The sequence below is a fragment of the Hippocampus comes genome, unplaced genomic scaffold (genome assembly GCF_001891065.2).
Source record: "Hippocampus comes isolate QL1 unplaced genomic scaffold, H_comes_QL1_v1.1 scaffold18, whole genome shotgun sequence".
NCBI lineage: Eukaryota > Metazoa > Chordata > Actinopteri > Syngnathiformes > Syngnathidae > Hippocampus > Hippocampus comes.
The window spans coordinates 110,045-115,107 of record NW_017805014.1 but is presented as its reverse complement, the minus strand read 5'-3'; the positions used below and the strand labels follow the sequence as shown (position 1 = coordinate 115,107).

General features: G+C 45.0%; 1 long non-coding RNA gene across 1 annotated transcript in view; it reads right to left on the bottom strand.

The window, feature by feature from the left end:
• Positions 1-662: 662 nt before the first annotated feature.
• The window catches only part of LOC109511859 (uncharacterized), a 24,443-nt gene continuing 20,042 nt past the window's right edge, over positions 663-5,063 (bottom strand). Inside the window, exon 3 of the long non-coding RNA XR_002167407.1 lies at positions 663-673. This is a non-coding gene — a long non-coding RNA (uncharacterized LOC109511859). The remainder of the gene's footprint in view (positions 674-5,063) is intronic.

The window sequence follows — 5,063 nt, the reverse complement described above, 5'->3', positions numbered from 1 at the left end:
AAGGAGCCATGTATTATTTTCATCAGAACATAAGACCATTTTTTGCCATCTTTTTGTAACCGGCATGTACAACTCCTAAGTATGCAATCAAACTTTTTTTTTTTTTAATGGCAGCCAACAATGTTAACTCATCGTTGATTCTGTTGATGATGAAGTCGTTTCACCCGATAAGGAAATTTGAGACATTCAGTCCAAAGAGCCCACCGGATTGCAATTCAACTTTCCAATTATTTGTTTCCCCCACAAATAAAAATCCAGTGCTATTATGTTCACAAAAAAACATTCAGCACTTCAACATTTTCAAATTGAGTCATAGAATTAAAAGTCTTCCATGGATGGAGATTAGGGCGGCGTGCTATCCGTCCATATCACCCGTGGGTGAGCGTTACATATTTTGACAGTCGTGGAGGCTTTCAAAGGAATTTGTAAACGTTCACGTGCAGCAATAAGCACACTTGAGATGGATCACATGCGCGCTAAAAGAGGAAAAAGACAATGAGAGATGAGAAGATGTTAAAAAAAAATTTTTAAACTGTCGATCTTTTTTTTTTCACCCCCAAACATCTGGAATACGTCGTCGTTTTTATACCGACTGAGATAAAAGGCTAATCGCAGTCACTGACGCTTCATTTGACATGCTGGGTGCCATTTAATGTGTGGAAAAAGAAAGAACCTTGGTGACAGCGTGCCAGTGTGTGATTCACTTCCTCAATTTTTCACAAATCTTTTTTTCTAGTCTTTTTAATGGTCTTTCTATATTTAGACACAAAGTGCGTATGCGTGTGTGTGTGTGTGTGTGTGTGTGTGTGTGTGTGTGTGTGTGTGTGTGTGTGTGTGTGTGTGTGTGTGTGGGCCACTGCATGCCCGCGCCTCTTTTTACCCGTTGCTCGTGTCGCTCGTGTCGCCCGTGTCTGTGAGGCCTTCAGTCAGCTGCCTGTCATCATCAGCGCCGTTTAACTTCTTTTTGAACCTCTACCGTCAACATTTCTTTTGACTGTGGGCACTCCCAGGGAACCATCGTCATGACGAAAAGAGAGACAGCAAGGTCCGAAAAAGGTCAACTTCAATCAATCCCGGGCCTGACGTGACAACTGACGTCACCACCTGACCTGCACGCGCTTCCCCCTCCTCATGATTCGGGCAGTCTCACCACTTTTGCCGGCAGCCATGAAAATGGCCGCCCCTGCCAAAAACAGGCTGCCCTCAGCAACGGTGGAGGCAAGGCCAACCTCGCCAACATATGCGCTTGCTTACTCACACACATGCTCGGACCCACGTACGTTTCGTTATCCCGATGTGGTGAATTCCCACTCCATCCCTCCCCTCCTTTATTTGCTCTTGGCCTGCGTCTTTCGGGCAGACCCGCACCTCCGCCTACGTCCACCGCTACTGTGACGGCTCCGCGCCCACGCCGCCGCCGCCAACCACCGCCAACCACCGCACTGCGCCTTGTCTCAGCGTATTCCTTTTGACAGCGGGGTATAAACAGAGAGCCCGTGCTGGAGTAAATGGAAGCGAATGGTGTGCAGCTCACACAGACTTGATCCTTCTGCGGAGTGCCCTGAAGCTGAACAGACAAAACACTCGAGCCATTTGGACAGGGATACCTTGGGAGGAGGGGGGACTTATACGATGAGTTTATATCTTAATGAGGCCGTGATTGAGTCCTCGGAGGAATTTCTGTGATAGAATCTCCGCTGGGTGGGCGTGGTCAAAAATTGAGTGTCGTTCTTTATGCTCAGGGTGCTTCGTGAGTTGACAGTCTGACATATCACTCAGTCATTGACTCGTCTTGCGGCAAAACAGCTTGTTAGGGCCACACTTGAATGAGGTGACTTTTGTGGGGAGGGATGTCAGGACTGCTGGCAGATGATAGGTGATGCCGCAAATGTCTGTTTAGAGATGGCTTTTTTAGTTGGAATCCTCCCTATTCAGAATTTAGATGGCATTGTCTTTGAAGGAAGGAGTGTCGCTTCTTCCTGAGACGCAAACGAAGCGTTGATTCTGGACCTGAAGGGGCCGTCCGCCGATGCCGCGCCGTGCGCCTGTGCAGAGGGCGTTGCACTCCTTGTCTTGCCACCGACAACCATATTGTTGACCGACCCCGACACCAAATCTCAAATTTAGAATCAAACAAGCCTTTTGGATTCGAGTTGAAATGTCTTCGACTGACAAGAATGGCCCGTTTTCTTTATTTATCCGTTCAGGATGACCATGACCTGGATGAGCGAATCTCTACAAAGGCTTTCATTCAGGCTGAAGTCAATGATGAAAATTCAATCACACATTTTTTTTTGTTGCACTTGGAGGTTGTAATACTCTGGTTTCACATTCAATCACGACGCGGATACGACAGGCAGCACTGCAGTCAACAAAGACCACACCAACTAAGAACAAGTTCTTATCGAGACTAGAGAGTAATGAGACAAGACGAAGACTGTATATACTATAGGAAAATCTCACACACACACACACACACACACACACACACACACACACACACACACATACACACACACACACACACAACCCAGAATCAAAATGACTAGCAACGTTTCATCATTATGTTTGCCACAAAAACAAATTCTGCTTTGTTGTTTGTGAAATGTGAGAAACAATTTTCAAATCTAAGGAAATGTGTTTTCCTTCTACAAATTATTGAATGATTTTATGAAAACTGAATCCACCCTGACCGTGATCAATGTCATTTTTCTTTTTTTTTTTCAAGAAAAAGTCAGGAATTATTGTAGGGAATGGAAAAAAAAAACCCTTGACATATCTTTTCCTCAAGGTATTTTTAAAAGAATCTTCTCCAAAATAGGGCTTTCACTCTGATATTTTTGTGTGTTCGCCTGTCAACTTCGGTGCGCGGCAATGACCTTTCACAATCCAGAACCGTTATTTTCCTCGCAATTTGCCGATAAAAGTTGGACGTTGTTTCTGTAAGCAGCACAGCGCAGAATTGGGAGAATGAAAAAGTCGTCTCGAGCACGACAATGTTCGTGTGAGGACAAAAACATCTGCGAAGCAGTGGGCAAAAAAAAAAAAATTAAAAAATGAAGAGTATGAGCTGGAGTCTCTCACAAGTATCGCTTATTGTTTTGTACTTAACGAGGTTCAGTAAAACGCTCTCGAGCGCATGTGGTAACGCTTGTTTATGAGACAAAATGTAAATGAGAGGTTTTACTTTGGAATTTGGGAGGATGCAAACGTCTTTCCGTTCCCCATCATCGGATCTCATTGAATTGCCAATGCAGCAAAGTGCCCAACAATTTTCCACCCCCCGTTACGCAATTTCAACTGGCCCCAGTCGAAGCTGCAAATGCACCCTAAGTGGTGTTTTACTCGCAGGCAGAGACACCTGCCGTTTCCTCGCATTTCCAAATGGATTATTAAAGCCGCGAAAAGACACGATGATTAAGGAAAGAGCAGCAAGTGACTGCCCGCTCTGCATAATGCTGACTTCACCCAGGGCTGAACCTGCTGCACTGTTGATGAACCTTTCATGCTCTCCAAACGCCATCGTCGCCCGTATTAAGACCTGAGGCGCTTTCAATTGAAATCGTATTTCATATCTGGCGAGAGCATGTGTCGCAAAAGCGCCGTGCCGTTCTTCTGAATGCGCCCACAGGGCACATCCACACAAAATGAAATTCATTTTCCAAAATAGGCATTGGAATTCAAGATGTGTTTACTGCTCGTTTTCGCCCGTAGACAACAGTGCGTTTTGTTCCTTTCGATACAAATCCGTCAGTCAACAAACCGCCCGAGTGTGGACGCAGCCTTCCTCGGGGAAGAGCTTAATGAGGAACGAGCTCATTAAAAGCGCCACCCCCAAAGGGATGTTGTAAATTGCCTCAGTGCCCTCTGGCATTTGACGGGCGACCCTTGGACGAAGGACGCTGCAGTGGCATCGATTTCACCCGCGCACTCCTCTCCACGTCGGCCATGCCGAGTAGAGACACTGAAAATGTCGGAGCAGGAACATAAACAACAAGGCCTGAAAATCTATTCGGACCACTTAAACCATGGAACAAGATCCAAATGTAACCTTGAAGATTTGAAATGCAAAAGCCGTCAGGCGCCATTTCCACAAAAATGTCTCAGCTCATCGGTACGGCACTAATATTAGTTCTTTGCAGAGGAACAAGAATATGACTGAATGTTTGTGTTATAGCGGTGGAACCTGAATGCTTTTGAGCATTAGCATTAGGCTCGTGGACTGAAAAATTGTCTGAAGTCCACAACATGTCATTCTCTTTGCTGTTGGTTTCGTTTGGTAGTAAACTTCCACTGCGAAGGGCAATAAACAAATTGAAGGTACTTTTTTTTTTTAAGTACTATTTGTTGTCTGCTTTTGCATTTGAACTTTTCTACTCAACCTTTTCAACGTTTTGAGTGAAGAGGCGCGAACGTCATTTCAAAATGAAATTGTAACCCGTCAATCAGCTGTCAAGCGGCCATCAGCTGCAGACAAATGCATCAGTGTCTCAGACTTATGTGGTATTATTTGGAAAGGAAAACTGTCTGTTACATGACAGAATTTAAAAGCAGCAAAAGGAATCGGGTCCCAAGGACATCTTTGAGGGGGACTAAACGGTTCTATGATCCGTGCACGGTGAGGTAGCGATACTTCGATCGCACTTTACAAAACTGCTGCCTCGCTCCTCTTACAAAGCGGATGTTGTTGTTTTTTTTAATCCATTTTACCTGGAGCACCATGAGCACACTTTATATTTCAGGTCTTTGCGTTGTTGAGATGCTAAACTATCTTGGATTTCTTTTTTTTTTTTGGTTTTTCTAACGATATGTACAGAAGAAATAATAGCCTTTTCATATCCCTGAGCGTTCTCAGGCTTCCGTGCACATCCCAGCAGCAAAGCCATCTGCCGTGATTACGCCGCTCCCGAAAGGTTGAGCGCTGACTCGAGTCTGCCACTGAGTCAATTGCGTGTGGAGGTAATCTTGTCAAAGTGGTGCACCTGCAAAGGATTTCTTTTTACCCCAAATGCAGAATAATGCATCGCATTGAATGCACACTAGTACAAAGTATATGGACTAAA